This window comes from Cygnus atratus, chromosome 5, assembly GCF_013377495.2.
Source record: "Cygnus atratus isolate AKBS03 ecotype Queensland, Australia chromosome 5, CAtr_DNAZoo_HiC_assembly, whole genome shotgun sequence".
NCBI classification, from domain to species: domain Eukaryota; kingdom Metazoa; phylum Chordata; class Aves; order Anseriformes; family Anatidae; genus Cygnus; species Cygnus atratus.
In genome coordinates this window covers 42,288,891-42,315,364 of record NC_066366.1, presented here as the reverse complement: position 1 = coordinate 42,315,364, position 26,474 = coordinate 42,288,891, and the positions used below count along the sequence as shown (strand labels likewise).

Genomic DNA, 26,474 nt, shown 5'->3' with positions numbered 1-26,474 from the left:
AGTTAAAGGCTATTTTGCCAGGAAATGGACTCTGGCCCTGTCATTTTAACTAATACGATGGGTTTTCCTTAATTTTCAATTACTTCCTGGCTTTGTTATCACCTGTTCTGTAATGTTCATAAGGTGTCCTGTGTCTGTTAGCAAGTTGTCTAAGAGCAAAAAAATCACAAAATCTTTTCAACTGCTTGCTGAATAGTGAGATTACACAGTGTCTCTTCACACAGGGTGAACTCCTTTTCTTGTGCTTGTTTTCCAGGGTGGCCCTCAGTCAACTGATGTAAGTTGGCATTGTGTAGCTCTTTGGTGCCCTGCTTTGGTGGTGTCACTCCGGGGTCCTCCAGCTAGGAGAACTTTGCCACGTTATGGAATCTATGACCAGCAGAAAGTGCATCCCAGCATCAAACAATAACTATGGGATGATTCTGTGGCTTCTCTAGATCTTCCAAATTGCAGATTGTAAGAATTTCTTGATATTCTACCAGTATGCCTGTTCCTCCTCATAAATACTTAAATTGACTTTGATCTAATGAGTTAGTCGTTCTTTGTTGATTATAAAATCCACCAAACAGGACAGTTATGCAAGTCCATGCTTTCTAAACATTTGCTTGGTAAAAATGTGGAACCTGTAACTTCTGATATTAACTTACAAAAAAAAAATAAAATCCCATCACCGGACTGCCAGCAATGTGTGCTTTGTCTGTATTAAAGCATTTACATTACTGGCTAAGGAACTCATATGTCCATAGTATAGAGGGAGTGGGGTAAGGATTTAAAATACGGCAAAGGGTCATTATTATACTTTTCCCAATGTCTCCTCATGATCAGAAATAGGCAAGTTATTGAGGATTTTTTTTTCAGTAGCTCATGAGTTACTTCTTAGTATTTGATAGCTAAGTTCTGATAATGCTGTCTGCAACAGGCAAGCACCTGTCCTCATCGAAATACTCGTTTGCTCCCCTGTTGATTCGGTCACATGCTTTATCTTAGGTTTGTAGGCCTTGATCTTGTCTTCTGTGTCGCTCTATCTCCAAACGTGTGAACATGAATATCTTACAAGCCAGATCTGGAAGTCTCACCCTTACTCTCACTCCACTCCTAGTGACATCAAAGCCAGAAGGAACCATGATGTCATGCAGAACACAAGACATGAGAGGAATTAAACTGGTGAGGAAGGAGCTTGGGAAAACTGCTGGATGGAATGTGTGCAGGGAGGATTGAGCTGGGCCTTGAAAATCTCCAGGGATGAAGATTCCATAGTCTCTCTGGGTAACACGTTCCACTGCTTAGTTATGGTAAAAATGTTTTTCCTTGTATTCAGTCAGAACCTCGCCTCTTGCAGTAGATGGCCACTGTCTGTCATCCTTCTGCCATGTGCCCCCATGAAGATCCTGGCTGTATCTTAGTAACCTAATATATGAGGAAATGGCCTCAAGTTGCAACAGGTAAGGTTTAGATTAGATGTCAGGAAGAATTTCTTCATGGAAAGAGTGTTCAGGCATTGAAACAGGCTGCCCAGGAACTGGTGGATTCACCATCCCTGGAGGTATTTAAGAGACGTGGGGATGTGGTGTTTAGGGACATGGTTTAGTGGTGGACTTGGCAGTGTTAGGTGATGTCTGGGCTTGATGATTTTATGGGCCTTTTCCAACCTAAATTATTCTATGATGCTATAACCTCCTTTTAGGTGTTCAAGTCAAACAGGCAGGTCATTCATGACAGGAGGAGAGAGGAGGACATCTCTGCCTACTGCCTCCTTAAAACCTCACTCATTGTCAAAGAGATTTTACTGGTATTGCACAAGCTGCTAGAGCTGGCCAAAATAGATGTGGAACATGTACAACTGAGGGACAGTCTGCAAGTATATTGGCCTGAACGTATTATGAAGCTGCTGGATAAATCCTCCCATGTTCCTTATGTGATCACCCCCCCAGGAATTCATGTTACATGGGGGGCTTTCAGGCTGACACTGTCACTGTTGCTGTTATACCCATTTTTCAAAATACTCATGTCTTCAAGGAGGGATTTTATTCTGCTTCTTCCTTTTTTGATCTGATGTTAATAAAGAATTTAGCACAGTCCATAATGTCATATGTCATATTGTCATATGTCATACGTAAATCTAGTACTAGGTTGGTACCTTTTACCTTCAGGTATCTGTGAGCTATTTCTTTTTGGATTGCCAGAGTGAGCTGTTTCATTTGGATTGAAATCCCTTAGGAGATGGGGCTTTCACACAAGCATTGGATAACCTGACATGACTTTATCTTTGGTCAGGCTAGAACCATCCATTTCAGTCCTGCAGCCATCACAGAAGTGATACAGTGGGGTAGAAAATGTATTTGGGATCTTGTCCAGCTTATGCCCATGCATACTGGTAAAAGCCACCATTGACATTTTATTTTCACCAGCACCATATTTATTTGAGAAATTTTGTTTTTATACAACTCCCTTACTTCTCTGCCAAAGTCATGGACATAGAGATGCTCTGGCTCCTTTACAGCACTCAGACTGAGGGGAGAATGTGGAAAATAGCCTTGGGATGATTACCTCAGTCTCCATCATGATTTCACGACTTCACTCTGTATCCCTCAGGCTTGGAAGCTCTATGGACTACATTACAGGTTGGGAACTTCTTTTCCCCAGTCTTCAAGGTGGGGACAACAGCAGTTGCTGAAGCCAGAGGCACATAGCTGATGCATTTCATTCCCCAACCAAAGCTGAACAGAGAAGATGATTGGGTAATTTTCTTCAAAACATTAGTGCAGAGCATCATACTATGGCTAAATATCTGCTCATAATTATCACCAGGAAGTTTGCCTGAGCCTTCCTTCTGCTTTTTTCTTCTGAATCCAGAAGAAACCCATGCAGCCTATATTTATGCCTTCTAATGGTCAACTGACGGTAGCTTTCTCTTTAATAGTGTGTTTTTTTAAATGAGAAAGAACTGACTTTTAAACAACTACTGCCTCAGAGTGCAGTCATGTGAGAAGTCTGGCTCAGCCCTTGGACATGTCCTCTCCAAGGAATGCATTGCTGCAAGAAGCCTGGCTAGTAGCACAGAAAGTAGTACTTTCTAAGGGTTAGGTGGATGCTTTGCTGGTAAAGATTCTGCCTTTTGGATAAAACATAAAACTGAGGTTCTGAACACTTGCATATTTTTATAAGTGCTCCCTGACTCTCTCCTAGGTGTATTATAAAGAGTGCTTGTGCTTTGTTTGGGCAATACCAAGTACCGTGATGAAGTGCAAGTAACTCAATGGGATTTATACGAGCTTATGAAGCGGAGAATAAACCCCATAGTTTGCACAGTAAATCAATTTGTAAAGCGCTTTGGGATCTTTCTGGATGAAAGGCGCTATATAAATGTAAGCCATGACCATTCATCATTATTGAATATGAAATAGAGATATACACTCTATCAAGCTAGCTGCAATAGGCTTGGGCTCATGATTGCTCACAGGGCCCAATCAATCATCAGATCACGACATAATGCTGCTAGAATAAAAAAAAAAAAGAAAGAAAGAAAGAAAGAAAACCCACAGCAAATCATTCCAAGCAATGCAATTAATGGGCATCCAGTATAAATAGTGGTCTCAGTCAGAGAGACTGGGGTTTTCCTGAATTGTAGAGTTGATGCCAGAGCCATACAGTGTGAAGGAGAGAATTACTAATCTAGTGTTAGCAGGGAAAGGAAAGATTCCTCACAAGCAGTATGCCATATAGACATTCACTACAGTTAGTCTAAAAAGACTTTGTGAATATGTTTTTCAGAATTGGCTTTATTTATTTATTTATTTTTATTTGGGAAATGGAAGAGAAAAATATTTTTGTATAGAAAATGTTAGGCTTTGTTCTACATTGAATCAGAGAGGTGCTGTTCATTTTTGGCACTAAGCTGTAGCCCAAGCACCTAACCTATCACCCGTCACCTATCCGTGGTTGCCTTCTGTAGCATATATGGCTCCTGCAATACAACGTGCACCAAAACACTGTCTTCATAGGATATAAGGATTGGGACCAGACCGCTTTGCATGCCAGGGTGTATAATCTATTTTCTGTTGCTCATCCTTAGAGAGACTGACTGCCATAATGTGCTCTATTTTATACCAATTAAGATGAATGAAGTGGGGGTGCTCCAGTACTAGGCTTCAAGAGCCATGCAAACTGAGGGCTTTCTTCACTTGGTCAAGAGATTTCTGTCTCTATATATTTACCTTATAAGAGAAGTCAATACCTGGTGTGAACTTCCCCTTCTCCCGCCTTCAATTGTGCTGATGCACCTGTCTCTCAAACTGCTGTGATACTATGGGATATAATATTCTGCTCTCATTTTCTGTTTGTTCGCTATTACCAAAGAGAGATTGAAATTTAATAAAATATAAGGGAGGGGAGTAAACATTGGAATAAGAAAGTGGGGGGAGGGGATCAACAATCCCATTACATAAAACCTGTCTTATCACAGGTCAGCTCAGGTAGACCGGGTAACCCCTCTGCTCTTCTACTGCTGTGATCATCACGTGGTAGCCTGCAGATTACATACAGTCCATAGCACCTATATTGCAGCCTGCAGCTATCTTAATCTCCAGTTTAGTGGTGTAGCTTGACATATTCTGGAATCACTAGGTAGAGCAGATCTACAGTGTCTCAGGTATCCTTTCTGTGCTAGAGGTGCTGCAATTCACTATCCTGTCAGCAGGTTGACTGTAGGATTGGGAGATGGAGGATCCTGAACAATCAGCCCACAGGTCTTGTAAAAATTTTGCACAAGACTTGCTGGCAATGTGTTTTCACTCACACTTTCCCATAGCTTTCAGATTGTATGTACTAATAGCAGTTGAAATTCTGCTACTGGTTGGCCTTCTCAGTGTGGGGCAAAAAATATTCATAATAATAATAATTAAAAAAAAATCAGCAATTTGAAAGCTTGGATCAGAGAAGTTACTGAAATTAGCTGCAGTCTTGCTCTGTAACATGTATAGCTGGATGATGAGCGTGGTTTGTAAAGCAGTTGGCATGGTAGCAAGAGATAAAGAGTAAGAGGATCTCTAACCCACCTGCCTTCAGGAGAAATTACATTCCTGTCCCAATATGTCTTTCCACATTGTGCCCCTTGGAGGAAACATGAGGGGTATCTGTGTTCCTTCCATTTTACCCCCATTTGGGTGCATCTCTTGGTCTTCCCTGCTTCTGAAGGTTGTTACAGGATAACAGCAAAGCTCTTGCTAAGGCTTCCTAGACTGAACTGAGTCATAGACATAGAGTGAGCAGCATGTACTGGGCAAGCCTTCCCATCAGAGGTTAATTAATTGGTAAATACCCACTTTAGTTCTTATCTCAAGAGGTCTCTGAGAACCTATAATACATGCAGCATCTGATGCCAGGGCTGATAAATACAGTAAAAGTGTGTTTTCTCTTACTTTTTCCTAGCTTTTCTTCAGAGTGAGAATTCATTGCAAGGCAGGATCTCAGCCATAGCTTGGTCTTTTCCTTTTCAAACAACCCCTCAGACTTATATTTATTTGACAGTACAAATTCTAGCTCTTTTCTGGTTTCCCGTGCCACAGACCTTAGGCATTTATCTCAAATCGATGCACATGAAACCACATAGATCCGTGAACTATTACATCTATCTCTGAAATTCTTATCTGTGTACCACAACATTGCACCACAACATATTCTAGCAGCAATCGATATCCTTTCAGTCGGGCTTTTAATAGCTTCTTGATTAATTAATTAGTTAATGTAGCTAATTTTGTAACTTCTTGATTAATTGATTAATCAAGTAATGTTTTTTGCAGTACTTCTACAGTAAAGTGTGGTCTAAGTACTAAGCAATAGGCTATTATTAATTATTGGTTTTGTTTTAATACTGTTCCAATTGGCCAAATCCTACCGAACAGTTTATTCAGACTCCGTATTTTAATATTAGATCTGCCATGGAGTTCTTTTAGTTTGTGTGAGTGGGTGAGCTATATAAGATCAGAACAAACAAAACAGATTCCATAGATTTGTTTTGTTATTGCACAGAAGTAATCTGTACAAGGCAGGGTAACATAGAAAGAGAAACTGCTAAAATTATCAACTCTCTGTTAAAAATCTGCAATGGTTTAAGAACCTGTTGGCAGCATTTGCCTCTGCAGTTACTGTATCTGTCTGGTTTTTAGACTATAGTTTCATATGGGCAAGGATATATCCTTACAGAATGCTGGTCCCCTTACAAGATAGCATCTGGCATATAAGACTGATATATTTAAATAAGTAGGTTACCAATTGAATTCTGTAGTTGGTAGAAGTTTCTTCCTTTCTTCAGCTGAGATTATACCTGGAAAGCTTTACCGTATGCTGGTGCCAGTTCCTAGCATCACTGACTAACTGGCAAACTAATATGGCAGCAGCAGTGTAGCTTAGCTGACAGGGCTTGTAGCAGTCTCATCTTTCCGCACTCAGCACAGTCCTGATGATAGTATTAAGTTTGCTTTGAGAGGTTTTGGGAATGTGCTTGCATTCATCATGAAAATCACAGGGAAGGAAGGTGGTAAAAATACTCCCTAACACTAAAATCAAGGAATGGAAGATTCTCAGGCCAAGCAGATCCCTAGAAGCCATAATAGATGGCCAAGTGTATTGATATGTGAATAATTAAAGGAAGAACCACCGTGATAGAGAATTCCACGGTATTAAAAATATGAACTAATGCCCAGGGCAAAGGCAGGGAGTAAGAAGAAATGACCCAAACTATGCTGTGTTTTATATTACCACTTGGGAAGGTATTTTGGGTCACAACGTTGGATCTCTGGATATATCAGCCCAGTGCCCCAAGGACACAGTCTTTCTCTTCCTGCTCTGCTTCTAATCCTCTTTAAGTATCTGGCCATTGCCAGAGGTAATGTTCTAATGTTGTTTGCAACCTTGCCTGACATAGCTACAGTGTTGGACAAAATGGATCTTAGTTTAGGAGATTATAATGCTCAGGCAGAGTGGAAACTAGAACAGGTAGAAGGGAGAAAGCAGCTTACCTGCAGAGTGTGAATGGGTCTTCTGATTTCATATGGGACGGAGATATTTTCTTCATCATAGCTGGCATGCTGCTGTGTTTTAGGATATCAATAACACACCAGTATTTTAGTTTTTGCAGAGCAGTGCTTACACTGTCAAGGACTTTTCTGCTTCTCTTGCTGCCCTGCCAGCAAGGAGGCTGGGGTTGCACCAGGAGCTGGGAGGTGGCACAGCCAGGACAGCTGGCCCAGACTGGCCAAAGAGATATCCCATACCATATGATGTCTTCTTGCTCAGCAACAAAAAAAAGAGTGCTTGGCCAGTGGGGCCACTGTTGTTTGGGGACTGGCTGGGCATTGGTTGGCTAGTGGTGAGCAATTGCATTATGCATCACTTTATTATTATTATTATTATTATTATTATTATATTTGTATTTTCTTTCTTTCTTATTAAACTGCCCTAATCTCAGCCAACAAGTTCTCACACTTTTAGCTTTTTCACTTCTCTCCCATTCCATTTTGGGGGGAGTGAGCGAATGGCTGTGTGGTGCTTAGCTGTCTGCTGTTTTGAACCACAACAATTGTTTAAAATAAAACTAAGTGGAACAGATATTTTATTTAAAGTCTAACAGCTGTGAAATCTGCTCTAAACCACTGATAGGGAATAGAAGCATACTGTGAGTTAAAAAGTAAATAGTGCCAGAAATCAAATGAGTCAATGTAAAATCTGATGATGTGTACATTGAGGAGGTGGGGTATAATCAGATGTGGAGCTAGATTCAGGACAAATGTAGATCTGTTTCCGGGACAGTGCTAACACATGTTCAAGGCATTCTGGTAGAAGAGTGGAGCTTGGTGAAAACATAATAGGCTCCTGAATCACCTTTCTCCTCGTTGCTCCCTGTTTTGATCTCCTCTCCTGACTTGCACTATTTTCTGTTGCTCTCTTGACCAGACAGGTCCTCTTTATTCTCCTCCCTCTGTTCATTCAAACTGAGAGTGAGAAGGATGTGGGGGAGTGCTCAGCTTCTGGCCTTTCATCTAATCCTCACTCCCTGGCCTCTGCTCTGACCTAGATACTCTGAACCAGAACCCCTATTCTCACTTTCATTTGCCCACAGATTAGAGATTGTGGCACAAGGACATGTCCCTTCTGCTTCCTTTGACTCTGGTAGCAGATCCCAGATGATCAAGCTGTTCTATTACATCTGGTACATGAAACCTCATAGAAGGCAGAAGTTGTAGCACCTTACATAAACCCATAAGATGCAAGTATTGTGCTGGGAAAAGAAGAATAGTAGGAGATGTGGGTGTACAATTCATGAATTTAGCCTAAATACCACTAAATCATCACTTGCAAGAAATTCAGGGACTGAATGTGAATGTCTGGAAGTGAATGCTGTTTTTGAAATGAGTCCAGGCTAGAATGCACATGACTAGGAAGCAGCTCTTGAGAAAAGGACCTGGAAATCCTTACAGATAAGTTGAACATCAAACAGCAGCATAGTTTTGTGATAGTGCAATCTAGAGGAGTGATTATTTCTCTCTATTCAGTAGTTGCAATACTGTACCTGAGTAGAGCGGGTAGTTACAAAGAAGACAAGGTCCATTTTGACTTGGAGGAGCACAGCAAAAGGACAAGAGGCAATGGATACAAGCTGCAATAAGGGAAGCTACAGTAGCTATAAGGAAACAGCTTTTCATTATGGGAGTGTTTGGAGAGTGGCTATCTTCTAAAGAGGTAGTCACAATCTATCCTGAATGGCTTAATCTAACTTTAAAGCTGGACCTGCATTTCTTGAGTTTGGAGCAGGGAACTTCCAGAGTCCTTTCCAATCCTAATCATTCTGTGATTCTAAGTATGATTTGTAAGACAGCTACACTAATTAACCTGGGACATGTTAGACCACATATACCAGAGTAAAGCTAGTTGCTTGCTTTAGCAAGAGAAGAGGGCAAAGAGCCCAGTTAGATACATGAGTTTTGGTGCTTTAGCCTTCTCTTGAACTAAATCAGAAGCGTCTCCTGAAGAAAAGGCTCTCTTCACTCAACAGACCATTTGTTTGGTAATATGCAATAGGCATTTCCTGATAGATGGTTACGTGTGTATGAACTGCCCTCATACACCTAGCTAATGATGAGTTTCAGTGACATTAATTAGGATTAGAGGAGGCAAGTGTCCCCCTGTGAGCTTATTTGCACTTGATAACTACCTGGGAGAACTGAGCAGCATAAACAGAGGGCCATAATCAGAGACTGAAGTCCCTGCTCTGTAAACTGCTCTACTGAATAGAGAATGCCATGGAAGTTGGGCTTGCAGTCAGACCTTGTTTAATGTCTTCTTGATTGTTTTTATGCAGCTTTATTCTGTCAGAGGGAGTATCAGACTACCATAATCTTTCTTCAGTTCTGCTGACTGAGAGAGCTTTTTAAAATAGAAGTCCTGAAGGAGTTCCTGTAGTTAGTGCTGAGTTTCAGGTAGCATAAGAAATGCATTTGTATGCTGTTTTTGTGAGTCTGTTTCCAAATGTTGCATTTCTCATTTTATGCTTACCATTTTTAGAATAGTCCAGATAGGACTTCTGTCAGGTATGCCCAGTAGTAGCTGCTGTGTCTTCGGCTATTCCAATTAGGCATAGGTAAAACTTCCTAGGAGAACTGTGCTGTGGTGAAACATGTTACCCAGAGATGTGGTGGAACTTCCATTCGTGGAAATTTCCAAGACAAAGGCACAGTTGACATGTTCTAGGGGTGGCAATAGTCTCCTTTCATGACTGGACTAGATATCCCCCAACATGTCTTTCAAAATGACCTGATGAGCTCACTGCTTCAGGACAGCTCCTCCTCTCTCACAATCCCTGTTCTCACAGGAACAGCAGACCCATGCACAAGTAGACGGGTGTCCTCCACCAAATACTAACTGCCAGGACTTCCTTAGCTGACAAAGGTACTTTATACTTCACCTTGGGGGTGGCCTGGGTTAGCCAGAGCAGGTGTGGTGTGAAGGGGCTTTAGTTGCCATATCTGCTTTCTGCTGTGAAGCCAGTGACTTGGTTGCATCTCCACATTAGCTTGCCTCCAGAGAAGTCAGTGTGAGGTGTATGTCAGTAATGATTGAACTGAACAGTGAGCATTGAAAGCCTGATAGGCGTGAAGCCTTCCTCTATAAGAAAAAAATTCATGCATTGGTGAGACGTTGGAAAAACTGGTGAAGCGTTGACAGGATTCTGCTGCAGGAAATACAGGCACTGAGGCCTGCAGGCAGCAAAACAGTCAGATCCCCAAATCATGCTGTGCATGGAGACCATGAAGATGTCAAAAGCTGACATGAACAAGGGCTTCTTTCACATAGTATAGCCACTGGGATTTGATTCAGATTGTTTGGGGTTATCCTGTCATGCTGTTATCAATGCAACCGTGTGTGCACCACTGTGCCAGCATGGCAGAGCTATGAAGAGATCAATTTGTGTTGAAATACATGTCATTTCCGCTAGATCAGTAACTGCTTTTTGGAAACTCCTTCCAAGTAATCGGTCTGGAATAAATCACTACTTGTATGTCTTCATTCCACCCCTACCCCTCTGCTGGATCCATCCGGTATCCCATTTTAGGGGAAAAGGCATCGCTGACACTATGCACAGAAGCCAAAGCTACTCTGGCACATAATATTTCTGTAACAATGAAGTTATTGGTCATAACTCAGGACCTTTTCAATTTATGCCGTAGCTTTCCCAACATCAATAACAGAGAGAGCTTTACGTCCACCTACTCATATTCCTTGGGCATACCTTGAATGATTCCAGAAACAAAGTTGCAAGAGACACCATATTCTAACTGGCTGTGTGGACCACTCCAGGATCTTGTCCACCCCTGGGCTTTTGGAACTTTATTCATTGACACCCTCTTGTCCTTTTTCAGAAGTTAGTCAGGAGTGCTGGTAGGGTCTCTTCTTGGTGTGCTGTGAGATTTCAGTTTGGTTGTGTGCAGAAGAGGCAGACACACCCAATACCTTGCCTTCCACTCTGTCCATCTGAGATTGGAAAATCCTAATTATATACAGGAAAGACAGATATATACAGGGAAGCCAAGACTACATGGATATCTCAGAACATCCTACTTTAACCCACTTTCCAGGGGCACTTCACCATTGTGAAATATTTTGAATTTGTTTTTGTTTCCTGTGTCAAATTCATCTGACTTTTAAAAGAACTTCATTTTCCTGTCATACTGTCACAAGAGGGCAGAATCAGGGTTTGTACATGCAGTAGTATTTAGTACAGCTGAACAAATTGCTGTGTATCTGCTAAGCTGTGCTAACAGAGTTGTGTGCACAACTAGCCTGCAGCAGACATGGGGTAATTCCACTTAATGCTGTCCTCTCCTAGGTTAAGTCAAATGACCTTGCATTTATCGCATGCCAGGAGCATGCATGTGTTCAATTACCAAGCTAAGATTATATGCCATGACTTCTTAAGCCTCAGTAACTTAATCCTCTATCTGAGCCCTGAAGGCTCTTTGCAGACCTTGAATAGGTATCTTCCCTAGGTACTTTTATAAAGCCAGACTGCAGTGATAGTCAGAGCAGCACATTGTGTCCTCTGGAATGCTGTGAAGAACCTGCAGCTCATTCCCTTGCTAGAGAGCTGCTGTTGGAAACCTGAGTCTCTGTGAGAGCAGTCCATGTCCAAGGGAGAATATCTTCACCCTGTTGAGAGCAGGAGCTACCTCCTTGTGCATGGCTACCTGAGACACCTTTGCCAATGCAACAGTCTAAATTTAAGGGTGACTAGAAACGTTGCCTTAGATCTGTCTGACTGCTAATGTAATTGCATGGATTGCTTTTAAACTATTTGCTTGCAAATGCATCCTGCTTTGCTTAGATACTGAAAATGTCACAGCATTTTAATTACCAGGGAAACTTTAGTCTTTTTTTTTTCTTTTCCCAAGGCTAAAAAGGCTGATATCAGAACTACATTTTTGAAGGATTCATTCATTGTCACTCAAAATAATTGTTGTGATTTGGTTTCCCATTGTCAATGAACTTTGAAACTATTTAATTTACAATGAAACTGATCACAGCTTTGAAATTAGTGAAGCACTCACTGCGAGAAGTGTCTACTGAACTAGTCTGCATCAATTTGGCTAACTACCAAGTAATTTAAATTAGATGGATTCACATCTGTGTGTATGCAGACAAGGCCTCAGATATGGTAGGGTTAATTCCAGATCTAGTTCAAGAAAGTGGACAAATGCCAAAGAGACCACAGGTTTCTCACATTCTAACTGACCCTGCTAAATAATCATCAGTGGCAGCACAGAATTTCATGTGCTTTGCTTTCTAGGTGTCCGCCCTCTGAGACCAGAGAACCATAAGGATATAGTCCATCCAGACAGGACATGTAATGTATCCTTTAATATGGCCAAGTCTTTACCAATACTTGGTACAGTTGCAAGAGGTCCTGTATGTAATGTTTTCCTCCTAATCCTCTGGAAACTAGTCATGAAAGGATAAACAAATCAAGAAGAGACTAAAATCATAAACAAACTTCATGTCTGAGCTATCCAGATTCCTGAATGAACTGCACCATAACTGATAAAATAACATTCTTCCCTAATTAACACCTCGACATCTTGTTAAGCAGAACCTGTGAGACTCTCTAATATTCCTTATTGTCTTTAATGCTTCTACAGTGCCACACACAACTATGACTGCAATCATCCTCATTAAAGATGCATCTATCTGGAGACTACAAGCCCCACAATGCAATGGGGAGATCCTTTCAAAAAGAGGTAACTTGCTGGGATTTGTAGTCTCTGGAACAGTACCACAGTACAGAAGAAGAGGATGTCAGGGATTTTACTCCACTAGAGTGAATTAAGAGCTTGTTTAGAGCTCCCAGCAAATTGCTCTCATTCAGACAAAGTTTGGGTGACCTCAGTCTGAATCATGGAAATTGTTCCTCTGGTTTTCCATTTCCCCTAGCTGCTGCTTGACACTTGAAATGGCTCTGGCTTTTTATCTGCTTCCCTTTGTGGGGACAGAGGAACCTGTGCTCTGTGTGTGTGTGCATGCATGTGTGTGTGTCTGGCTGCCTGTCATTACAGCACTAATGGAAATACTGCACGGATCACAACTCTCAATTAGCTCCTCGGGAGATTGCTGTGACAGCCAGTTACTGAACAGCAAGGCCTGAAGGAATGAATTAATTTGTAGTACACGGCAGTTAGAGTCACAGTGTTAGCAATGGAATGAGACAGCAATAGACCCTTATTAGGCTCAGGCTGTGTGATGCAAGGGACTGTTACCTGGGGGATGTCTTTCTTTTTTTTTTTTTTTCCTTTTTTTTTCTCTTTTTCTTTTTTTTTTTTTTCTCTACCACAATCCCTCAGGGTTAGGAAGGATCTTGGACCACGAGTGAATGAGTTTAGAGTTCTTAGTTTGGCTTGTGGAGTCACTGTCTGCCTGAGGCTGGCAGCTGGCACTGGGGCTTTCATTCAACAGAGACAAGGGCATGCTGCTCTCCTCCTGGCTTGGAGCCAGGCCAAAGCCACTAAGTGAGTGGTATTCAGGGAAGGTAAGGCTATCTTTCTGTCTGCCTTCAAACAACATCTCTCTTTCTTATTAATTCAGATAAGTGTATATCACAGAGGGTATCCTAAAGCTGCTGCACCAGGGGATGCTAGTGCCTTGCCTTTGCAGTGCTACAGTTATACTGAGACAGAGAGGAGCAAAACCTGCTTGGTGAGGCATGAGCACTCAGACAGTCTTTGCAAGGTGTTCCTAGAAAAACTGGGGATCTTCATAGACAGCCTGAAGTTTCCAGAGCTTCAGCCTGCAAACAGCCACACATTCCCTGTACCTTGAGGTACCATGCTATGACCCACCAATACAACTTCAGCTTTTCACCCTCCTACTTTTCAGCTCTGCTCTTCAAAGATTTGTCATCTCTTAATCTGACAGCTACAAAGTTGAATACAAAGGCAGGTCTTGTCTTTTCTCAATCATGAAATGACTTTTTCCTAAAACTTGTTTTTAACCTGTTCTGTAGATTTGGCTTCTTAGTGTGCAGAGTGGATTTTTCTGAGTGGGATACCAGCCTTTCTTTTCCTTTGAGAAACATCATTCAGCTAGCAAGATGCCATGTGAAGCCAATGAAGTTTTGGGCATACTGCTTGCATGATACAGTTCTGTTTGCTGATATATATCTGCCCTCCAGAACCATGTTACCTGCAGATTTGGAAGCAGTAAGCTGAAAGCATAGGAATGTTCTTAGAGTAATCCTTGCAGAAGGTAAGAAACAAGAAAGGAAAGTTTCCTATGGACTTTTAGAGAATTTGGTGCTTGAGAACAGATCTCTGCTGTGATGTTTTGATAGGCTGAGGAAGATGTTAAATACCACATGGGAATAAATGGAGGAGAGTCTTAAGTTCTTTATGCTCTGGAGAGAGAGATGTGTGAGTGGTTAGGAAAAGAGACAAAGAACTGCCCTTAGAGGCAGATGTCCTCTGTTTATCTGCTAAAAGGGATGTTGGGAGCAGCACCAGTGGAGCCTTTTTATGCCATCTCACTCTTTTATTCTGAAGGAACTCTCAAGAGTCATTCACTCCATGATCCCTGCTTTGTCAACCAACAATGGGGACAGTTTATGTTACCTATGTCAACAGAAGGCAGAAATCAAGCCCAAACTCCTCTCAGCACTGGTGTCTTCATAACTTGGAAATCAGCAAAGTGGTTGTAAAAAGGTTTGCAGCTGTATTAGTGCTCCTCCTGTGGGCAGTATTGCCTTGGAGTGCTCTTACTGTCCTTCACATGTGAATGCAAACAAAAACTGTTGCCCATTGTTTCATTTTTTCAGTCTCTGCCTGTTCCATGATCTTTGTGTCTGCTGCTTGTATTAACTGCCTTATTGTCTCTTGCTGCACCTTGTGGACAGTAAGTGGTTCTCCCCCCTTCGTTCCTACAGCTCCATTCTTTATGCAGAGCTCAGAAGTGCTGTCGTGCACTGCTGTTGATTGCAGGTGTCTCACCCAGACAGTATGTCATACTTTGATGTAGTGTATTGATACAATAATGATATTTCTGACGTGAGCCCTAATGGTACGTTCTTAATGATAGAACTTCCTGGCATTGTCCAGTAGGCTGTACTGGAGATTTTACATACTGCTGTATGTAAAAAAAATGCATTTTACATACAGAGGTCCCATGAACAGGTCCCTCTGACGGAGGCCAAGAATAAATGAGCCCCAAATGTTTTTTCATGCATTATGTTGAAAGTGAAGAGGAGAACATTCATATTGCTGACATGGCTATAAGAAGACTAGAAATGTTAGGAAAAGAGGCCCCAGGGTCTCTTTTTTGGATCCATATGTCCCGGTGCTGTCTCTTGCAAATTAAAGAAACAGGTTTCTTTGCAAAGGAATGGGATTTGGCTGGGAAAGGGAACGAAGCTTCTCCACAGGCCCTTTGCAGCCAAGATCTTTTCAGTGACACAATTCCACTATGAATTTTGATGTCCACAGTTTGTATTTTTCCACTCTTGATTGTTACTGTAAATTTTTTTTTCTTTTTCCCTGATTCTTTATTCTGGCTTGGTACATGTATTGAATTTGTTCTCCTAGGTGCAAATGATGACACAAGGACCAAGGCTGAAACAGATCAGTTATTCTTTCTTGTTCTTAAGTGATGGGACAGTTTTGGGACATAAAAAGTGGCAAAGAGCTACCTGAATGGTTTTGTTACAGAAACGGAGTAAAATATAGATGAAGAACAGGGGGAGGAAACAGACCAAGAGAGAGAGGCAAAGAAAATGGGAATATAGAAAGAGAGGAAAATTGATAAATAAAAAAAAAGAGAACTGACTAAAGCAAGAGAAGAGAGAGGGAGATTCTCTCCTGATTAGAATTCATGAACTCCATTCTTACATTAAGTCTATATATGACACCTGGCCTTTAATGTGAAGCTGCCTACGAGCATTAAAAATTAAAAGCAGAAGGTAGGATCCATCCATCTCGGGCAGCGCTGCTCCCCTCCTATCTGAGCTCTGCACAAAGCTATTACACATTGATAAATTATTTTGGGTAATAGCTGAGATATTACATTGTTTCTGAGTGAAGGTAAAATCTCTCCATGACATGGGCATTTATCAGGAGCGCATTTCATCCTATTTATTATGGCCGAGACGAGATCGCAGGCTGCGGGCAGAGCTGGCACGTCGTGCTGATCACCTCCCCCATCGCCTCCCTTCCCTCTGTCACTTAGATGATGGGATATTGATGGAGCTCATGACAAGTTAATTATTAACTAAAGATATGCAGTTCACCTTTGCCAGGGGAGGGGGCATAGAAGAGAGCAACGATAGTTCTTAAAAAAATAAATGTATCCATTGTATCTTAGGATTCTTCTTTCCACCTTCCTCTCCCTTCTACTTGTGGTATTTTACAACACCCCCCCAGAATAATCGGGTAGGTTATTTGAATTCCAGTAGGGTCTGGAAGGCCAACTGACATGGAAGAACCTCTAAGAACTTTAGGTCTTGTTCAAAAAAAAGTTTCTACTGAAGTTCTTCTCTGTTGGCTTGGCACCGAAGATAAATGGGGTGAAATTTTCACTGTTCACAAAGTAATAAAGACTTCTCTAACTCTTGAGAGGGACAGAAAGTGGAGACATGAAATCTCAATTCTGTCCAATAAATGTGTGTTTTTTCCTTTGTAAGGTAAGGATGTCCTAACAAACTGAATAAGCAGCTATTCCTTTCCATGGAGTGCTGGAGGTTCCCCTGAATTCTAGCTGGCTTGCAGGACAGAGGCTGAAAGAGGATTGCCACAAAGGTAATGCTTCCTTGCTTTCCCATTTGAGCTCCTAGGGTAAACAGGAAGAGTTTTCCAGCACGTGAGGGACTGTGTCATATTTGCCTCCTGATAGTCTTGGTCACCGAGGGAGACAGGTGCAATATGTGGACCTTTGGGTTAGATTACCAGATAAACTGAGGTATTACAAATAAGAGTTGCTCAGTCCAGGCCATGGATTGAGTAGTCCTTCAGTCTGCAGCGCACAGCTTGCAGTAATGCAGTCACCGTTACCTCATGGCCGGGTACCATGGGTTACTGTCCCAGCTGAACTGATGTCTTATTCGTGATTGAGAGAGAGTCCTTGAGGAAATAAATGTTTGTTTTTCAAAACCCAAGCTGCTCTGGATGCAAGTTTAAAACTACTAGTGTGCCCTATTTCATGCAGGTTGGATTTGAGCCTTAGAGCTCATTTAGGTCCCGTCTACTTCACTTCCTTGAAAAAAAGCAAAGGATTGTGATGTTAGGATGTGGCCCATTAACTTCAAAAATTTTCGTAAAAAGAAACTTCTGCTTTTGTCCTGCTTGTGTTTTCAAGTGCTGTGTCTCAAATGCCAAGTATAACAGATGGGAACCGAGAGTATATACAAGGGGTCTCCTTTGGCTTAAAGAAAAAATGGTTATTTTCCTAGTTGTCCTTCTATGGGCTGTGGTAAGGGATGGAAGAATCCTATCTGGTGTTTCTGCAACAAATTGTTCTCCCCAGAAAAAAATTTTTACATGCTTTCTTCATGCTTTTCAACCCGAAGTATTCAAAAACTTGTGAAAGCTGATGAACAGACATCTCTAATTCTTTGGTGTAAAACTTAAGCTCTTGTGCATCAACACTGAGCAGAGTAGGGGAAAACTGAGTACTGTTCTTTGAAATCCACCAGTTCTGTTCCCCTGGATTAATGCTATGTACTGGACTTTCAGGAACAGGCATAGACATTTCCTTTCACTGATTTTTGTCTTTTACTGTGTGCTCTGACAGTTCCAGGCTAATTCTGAGAGATTCTGAGAGATTCTAAATTATTATTATTATTTATTTATTTAAATAGCTACGTTTCCTGCTCCACAGTTTTGAGGAACCTTTCTTTGAAAACACTACTTCTTTGCCTCAAACTGGGGAAGTTGAAATGCATTTTAAAAAACAACTAACGGATTTGGATTCTCAGGTGTAACTTTCTATCTGAGGCTATGCTAGATGCTCTTACATCAACAGTGCTATGTAAAAGCAAAACTTTCAGAGTGCTCATTTGCTTTACACACTTTGGCTTTCTGAAATCTTTGAAAATCTAGCTGCTTTCTATCAAAGGTATGAGAAGGAGAGATGGGGTAAGGCTCCCATGTACAGATAAAGTGAGCATTGTCTGAAACATGGTGGGTAGATTAGCTGTCCGGACTCCAAGTAAGAAACTGCCCATCATTGCAGTAAGGCTAATCTCCCTGTCCTTGTCTGGTCATAGTGATCAGTTTGCCCTCTACTTAATATAATAAAATATATAATAAAAATGTATTAACAACTGTGAACCACCCTTATCCCCTTCCCAAACCCCCCTGGGATCCCTTCAAGGTTAGAGGATATGCAGTATACGCACCTCAAAGAAAATGCAAGTTCATTATCTTCACCCTTTTATTCACACCTTGTCCTTGCCTGTTGCCTCTCTTGCAGCTGCTTTTTACTCTGGACCTTGGTCTTCAGTCCCTGCCTGCACAATGTAGCTGTGCTCACATCACTGGCAAAATACTAATGGTGGTAACACCTGGTGGTCCTACTTGTCTTCCAAAGATGCATTTCTGGTGAGTTTTGTGAGAATCTCATCAGCTTATGTACTTGTATGTATGTGTTCAGGAGGGCCGGGCTCTTGACTGCCTGTGACTTGTTCAAGGCAGAGCGTCCATCATTGTTTCCAAAACAGCTGCGCACCTGCTGGTTTTGGCAATGACAATTCTTATAGCTTTCTTTTTTTTTTTTTTCTCCTAATTTTTGGTTTTACTTTGACTTTCCTCCCAAACACCTCATAACGCAAGCTGTAATTACTTATTCAAAGAATGTCTCTCACAGTAACGTAGGTAATAGCAGGACTTCAGTGCTATCAGGTGGTTCATGTAACACCCAGTTCTATAGTACTATAAATAAGGGATGCAGTGGAGATGGGACTGCTCTCCTTGAACGTGTAGATCATTGTTTATAGAATAGGCATTGAAAGCCCATAAGAAAGAAGACTGTACTGAGAGACAGTAGTATGAATATATTTTGCTGACATGTGTTTTCACATTTGGAAAAGTACCTATCCGTAATATTTATCTTTCCTGGCATAAAGATGGTGATGTGTGGTTATGCTACCTGCCAGCTACAGAAATCTAAGAGAACCCTCAGTTAAGTTAATGCTAGCTTTTTTAGAATTAGCTCGATTTTGAATGTGCTCAGTGTGATTTAACTGAACTATACCTGGAAGAGTGTATTCAGGTTGGCAAGACAAGATGTGTCACAGGACAGACAGTAGCAGCAGATCACTTGTCAGAATATGGCTCCTTCAAAAGATCTAGAACTGAATGTGCAGTTTAGCCAATGTGTCCTGTCATGTATGATAGCGTGTCGATTGAGTGTGAGCCATGTGGGCAGGCAGTGTATTTGTTCAGCAAGACTTTATGGCAGCACTGCCCCATATGGCAGGTCATATGCTGCAGTGATGTGTCAGATGTGGTATCCTTTGCTAGCCTGATACCTTGTCTTTTTCTGTGACTGACATAAAATGAGTTGGAAAGGTGCAAGGACTTCAGGCAGGAGGCAGTTAAGGAACAGCTGGTCTATGGGGTCACATCTACTGAGCCTGTATATGTAGAAATTGGCTTCTTTTGGAGGGGCTGGGTTGTTGACAACCACACCAACCATCTTAGGTATAGATACCTCTGTCCTTACACCAGCTTGGTCCTTTTCAATTGTGCCAAGCTCCTGACATTAATAGCAGTTGAGGTGAAGATTGCACCAGATAGTTATTTGTGTGTGGAAATATTACTTTGTCATTTTTTTAATTTCAGTGAATAACCTCTTGTTCTTTTTACATCCTAGTTCTAGAGTAATGGCAATAACAAGCCAGTTCCTGCCTTGTATGTTTCTGTGTTATTCCTCGCTATTCTCGGAAATATGCTTTTTGTGTCTTTTTCACTCATTGGTAGCAGAACCCTAGCTGATCTGTCTCCTCTGGTACCCTTTGTACTTTTCTTTTGTCTTCCCTTAACCGAATGGCAAAAGCACTTCCTCCTTCAAATCTCTTCATGCAAACCACTTCAGTATTTTGAAATATAAAGAAAATAACTGGTTCTGATGTGAATAAGAAAGTTAATATTTATTAGTATTCATTTGTCATACAATTTACACTTAAAAGTGTTTTAGATGAGTTTGTCTTTAAGTCATCCAGTCTTCCTTACGGTGAGTCTCCCATTGTATGTCAACTCCTTCTTTCTGCCACGTGTTTGTCTTACCTGTTGTGTCTCACCTGAATTTTCGTATGGATTTAGGTGGTAAACTGAACAGTGAGACCTTGTGCCTGAGGCAGTGGGGGTGGCTTTGGGTAGCACTGTAAAATAAGTCATTCCTAGCAATAACCTGATGTGCACTGGGCCACATATGTTGCTGCTTTCCAAGGTGCCAAGCACTCACGCAAATGCCGGAGGCCGTGACATACCACTGTGGTTGATCCGCATTCATGCAAGCATCTGACGTGTGCACACAAATACACACATGCACTCCTTCCCTCCACCATAGCATAAACACAGGATCGTGTTCCATATGTTCCCAGGTCAACACTGAGAAAGACTTTTAAGCGGCTCACAGGAACACACAGCAACTTAAAGAGTTAACCCTACAGTAATTGGAAGGCAGGGTGGGAGCACTGTAATGGAGGGGTGAAGAGTTTCCATAAACCCATTGCCTCAGCTCAGAGAACCTGCTAAGGGGCAGTGGTCAGAGAGAAACAGAAGGAGAGAGAGAGATATCAAGTGTAGTAATCAGAATGAAAAATGGAGCTCCGGTTACTTTAAACAAGAGCTAATTTATCACAAGAACGAGTGGATAAGTAGCTGAGTTTCAGGCGTTCAGTAAGTTCCCCGTTCTGCTCCAAAAATTATTCCACCCCTGTCTCCATGCTCCCATAAATCATCCCTTTCTTCACTTCTGCTCCGATTACCAATTACTCCTGCCTACGACACGTTTTCCCCTGCCCGACACAATCTGATGGGGCCCTGCCTTTTAATTTTACAAATGCTTTTTTCTTCTTGCTTCTCAGCTCCACATCCCTACTCCTCCCCTCTCCAGTTTCTTTCTGTATCTTTGTTTCCCCTTTCCCTCCTCACCTCCTCATCTACTTTTTTTTTTTTTTTTAATTTGAGGAGAGGGAGGGCAGTAATGTTTTCTGGCACCTCCCCCTGTGAGGTTGACAGAGTTGAAGGAGAGGAATAGAAATTAATTATTTCCCCCAACCTGAACTCTCTTTGGATTTGTGGGTCCTCTCCCTAAGCACATGAAAAATTCTAGACTATCCAGTACAGCTGTATCAAAGGTGAAAGACGTATTCTTGAAAGGATGAGTTGCTCTTTGTTGAGCCTTTAAAGAAAGACATAATTTTTTCCTTTTTTCCCTTTTTCTTTATTGTACACAGAGCTTTTTGCAGACTAGAGATGTTTTTTGAGCTGCACAGCTTCAGGCTGGAGAATTTTAATTTCTTTTTCAGTGTTATTTTTCTGCATAAACTTCACCAGTGCTAATATTTACTTTGCAGTAGTTCCATCCAGCTGTCATACAAATATGGAGGCACTGGCCTGGTCCCAAAGCCTGGTAATTTAGACTAGGTCTGAACAAGAAACTTGAGTTGACTTCATGGTTTCTATTCATGAAATTATCTTAACCCAAATTTGTACTAATAAATGAATGTCAGCTTTAGGAGAATGTGTTGAATTTATTGATATAGTTATCACTTTCTTATACAAAGAAATTGATATTTTTTATTTATGGTATTCTAGTGTATTGTAAGTCTGGTGCACTGTTTAGATGCTGTATTGATCTGTATGTGCATTGCATACCTAAAAATCCTAGAACAAAATTCAAGCATCAAAAATTGGTATGCAATAATGCATTGTTTTGCTTATTCATATTGTTTCACGACATAAATTATTGCTTAATGTATGTTTGTATAAGCTACAATTGGAGCTTTTGAAACCATTGTATGTCATGCTTGTCAGTTCAGCATGGAGGCAACAGATTTGTTTGATTCAGGTAGTTGTTGAAGGCTTCATTAGCTGATACTTAAGTAGCTTTCAGAAAATAAAAAAGGTTCAGGGAGGCCAACTTACATAAAAATAAATGCTGGCAAGCCCTAAGTTGGAAAAGCCATCACAACTGAAGGGAAGTGTTTGTGCAGGTCATCACTCTAGTCTAATGTACACAGAGCTGTTATTTCCACTGTTGAGGTATTCACCCAGATTGCCATGAAGCTTACTGAATCTGAAAAGACAAAATTCCCTTGCCCTGCTGAGAACAGGGCAGGGAAAGTGACAGCTCTGCCTGCTATGCTGCAGAGAAAACCGCTGTCCGGGGCTGATTTTTGTGCAGGATAATGGATGGAGGAGATGGATTACCAAGTGATAAATCACACAGAGAAATTGGCTGGTCCCAGAACCCATGAGCAAGGAGATAGTTGGCACGCTCTGCAGTGGGTATTGCCATCTCCACCTAAGGAGCAATAGCCTTTATAAATACATAGTAAAACAAAACAAGAGTTAATTACAGTGCAGCTTCTTGCAATAAGGCATTTATGGCAAAACAAGGGTGGCAAAGGGAACATGTCAATTCATGTCTGTCTGTACCTCTTTATTATTTTGGGGGGAAAGAGCAAAGGAAATCCTCTTTGTTCTCATTTTCCCTCTTTATTCTCATTTTCTCTCTTTATTCTCATTTGTTAAAGCCCTTAGTGTTATTTTCTAGGGAGAATCAAGGAGAATCACAGGCATCTTTCAATAAGGAAATAGAGGACCTAACTGAGCATGACACAAATCATTCCCATTCCACATGGTTTGTATGCACACCCTCTGTCCTGTCAGGCAAAGAATGGGTGCTGGCACTCACTCTGTAATCAATAATACTGCTCCACATCACCCTGAAGACCAATGATACTTTGAGCTTGGTGTACTCTGGGCTGGGTAATCTGTGCACTAGACAGAGTTACTTGGAGATGGTGGAAATTTGGCTTAGTCCTACAGCATCTTCGTGTGGGCTGAAAGACTATATAATATGCTAGGCACTGTTACGTGCATCAGAAAAGTGTGCAGTGATGTGCTCTACATGTCAGATTTCTTGAAATGTGCAGCAAAAGTAGAGGCTGTGCATCTCTCTAGGAGGCTAGGGAGAGACTGGGAGCACCCAAACTGTTTGCGAGAGAAAATTTTGAGGTCATTATTTTCAGGAGGACTGCAGTCCATGGACACATAAACTTTGTCCCATCAAAGTTTTGGGTAGAATCTCTAAAAGTCTTGTGTGTCTTGAGACTTCTTCAGTAAGCATAACCTGACACTGTTGTTTTTAATAATGTAAAGGATTTGACTGAACCTTGGCAAAGTCATCCATTACTTATGGGGTTAGCTCATAACTTTCATGACACGTAGGGTGACTGGGATTCACTCTGTACCCAAACATATGGACACTGGGTTAGCATATAACACACCAGTAGGGTGGTGGCACTGGCCATCTCTTTTAGGTAAAGATCCTTGAAGCCTGACCTATATTTTTTGAACATAATTTTAGAACTGTGGTTAGGTAGTAGATTAATCTTCCAGCTGGCTCCTCCCAAGGACCTGGCACGTATTGAACACCGAAATGACAGATCCACTACCTTGCTCTGCTGTCTCATTGTTGAAAAACCCTGTGTGAGTGATTTAATGTTCAGAGTTTTCCCTAGAAATCCCTGCTATTTCACAGCAGTTTCATTCTAGAGAAAGAGGTGTTGACATAAGATTGCCTTGAATCAAGCTTTTTTGAACTTCAGTTTTTAGATATTCTGACAGTTCCACTATTTCATGGCAATATGAAATTTGACAGGGAAAGAACTTGTAAAAATGGCTTTTTTGTCATTTTTGGGAGTTGACTGCTGGAAATCACTGTTTACAAGCTGTAGCTCATGTTTTTCTGGGAAAACACTGTTATGGTATCAAGGCAGTAAGTAAGCATGCAGGCTCCAAGCTGAGGCAGAAAATTATGTTGAGTAGGCTGAAATCTGGCAGAGTTGCATAAGGCTGTGAAGCTGAGACTTCTGGGCTTGCCTGGGACTGCCTCACAGCCCACCTCACCTTCTTTTGAATCCATTAGATAGTTGCCCCTTGGCCACATACCCAGGGCTCACACGAGATGAAAAGCAAAGTCCCTGCATTCTCTGTACTACCTCCCAGTCCTCTATGTGATACCAGCCATCTCCTCCCCACTTTAAAACAATACTGACTCCACTAGCTGGGAGCAAGAGCACTTCAGTGGTAGAAAACCACTGGATTTGGAGTAGAATAATTTTTCTGACACCCACATTTGATGTGGGGGAAAGGACGTGCCTGAGTCTTTTTCTTCAGAGCAACTGTGGCAGGAGCAATGGCCATCAACACTTCTCCCTGCTGCCTGTTCTCAGTAGTGTCATCTTGCTTGTGAAGGCACTTTGTTCAGGAGTCAGGAGAGAAGGTTTGTCCCTGCAGGCCCACCTGGGTGACACCAGAACAGGGCTGAGAACTGCCTCTTCGTTCCATAGAAGGATGCTGGACCTTGCTTGGGGAACCGGATGTTTACAATACTATCACTGAGAGAAAGGACCCTTCTCCTCTCGAGAGATCTCCAGGCTGTACTGATGTTACCTGCCACATCCAGTGTGTCTTGAAAACAAATCTCTGTGAGGAAGGTTATCACAGAGCTCTTTAACCGATTCCCTCATATGTCCATCACATGAGGAAACCAATTAGGCTGTGCTGCCTACACCTCGCTTAGAAGAGAAGGGAGCTGGCAGGATTTAGGGTGTGCTGGAAAAGAGGGAAATGACTGTATTTCAGAATGCCTGCCTACAAGAAACCTCTGGTGCCCATTTCAGATTTTTTTTCACTGACACTAACAATGAAAAGGAAATGGACTTAATACTTGGGCTGCCTAAAGCATTTGGTTTGAATGACTCATCTATTGCATTCAGTCTCTCCATCCTGCAACACCTATTTGCCAATTGCTAATTAGCTGACATTGAATTTTCCAAATAGTACTGTATATTTTTTCTGTGATAAATTTATTTAAAGAAACACATTTAACTCCCCTTGGAGAGAAAGTGGAGTTGATGTATGTTACAAGGAGGGACACATTTTCTTTAAGCACTCAGCAAGATGTCTGATTGCAAAAGGTTTAGCCAGAAAGACAGCAAGGCACAGAGAGACTCATGGATTTTGGAGGTAATACTCTTTATTTTATTAAAAATTTTCACTTAGCATTTTCTAGAAGTTGACTGGCATTTCTTACTTCTGTGACATGACAGATACAGGCTTAACACTGACCTTTCTAGAGTCTTAGAGTAGCAGAGTTTCTCTGTGCTCTGAAACGTGATCACAGTCAACTTTTCATTAATAGAGAGGGCTGGGATGCCCCAGATAATGGAGGAAAAAAAAAAGAAAGAAAGAAAAATACATTTTTGAAGACCACCTTTGAATATGTTACCTTCTTGTTAGCAGTTATGTTAAGTTAACCTTACTGACTCTGAAATGAAAAAAAAAGCATGTGTGATCTTTTGCTTTGTAGTTCTATTGAGGCAGAGGTGCCACAGGGAAAGATGCAGGATGCTGTTCCTCTGCTCCTAACCAAAGGGTGCGATCTGACTTCCCAGAAGGCACAGTGCGGGAGGCAAGGGAATGGTTGTATTATGCCTGTAGCATTAGTCAGAGCCAGACAGGATTTAAACAGCAGAGCCTTTCTTACTAGCAAGGTACAAGAAATTAGATGACTTTCTGAGGCCTGGGTGAGTTTATATTCACAACAGGTAATGATAGCATTATAAAACCTAAGCACATTAGAGTTGGAGTCATTAGGCTTCAAGTACTCACACCATCCCAGAAAGATTTACCCACCATTTCATTTATGGAAGCACAGGAGAAACAAACAGATATGTGTTTACATTGCACTGTGCACATATATACATACATGCACTGATGGCCAAGTGTTTTCAAGAGAAACAATTCATTTTGTGCATCAGAGCCCAGCTAGACTGACCTTAGGGAGTCCAGCAAGGCTCTTCTCTTTCTTCTGCAGAAAAAGCCTCCAGGGTTTATGGCAATAGGCTTTCAGCTTCTGCTTAGAAAAGATCTTGAACCTGTGTAGCTTCCAGGGAAGTTGCTGGTGTTTCCAGGTGCTCAGTAGCACTCTGAACTGGAGCTTAGACAGACTTTGGAGTAGCCTGGCTCTCTTTATTTATGTGCTTATTAATGAGGATGTTCTGGGAGGGGTTTTTTCATTCCTTTTTATGGACATGCCTGGGTTTTTACAATAAGACGCATCATATAAATTAACTCATAAATCTTTACTGTGGTCACTTCAAATACTCTGTGATTCACAGTACAAAAATGTGGTGCCTTGGTTTACCAAGAGGC

General features: G+C 41.5%; 1 long non-coding RNA gene across 1 annotated transcript in view; it reads right to left on the bottom strand.

Moving 5' to 3' along the window:
* Window positions 1-26,260, bottom strand: part of LOC118244833 (uncharacterized) — an 89,225-nt gene extending 62,965 nt beyond the window's left edge. Inside the window, exon 1 of the long non-coding RNA XR_004777667.2 lies at window positions 26,098-26,260. This is a non-coding gene — a long non-coding RNA (uncharacterized LOC118244833). The remainder of the gene's footprint in view (window positions 1-26,097) is intronic.
* Between the last annotated feature and the right edge of the window lie 214 nt (window positions 26,261-26,474).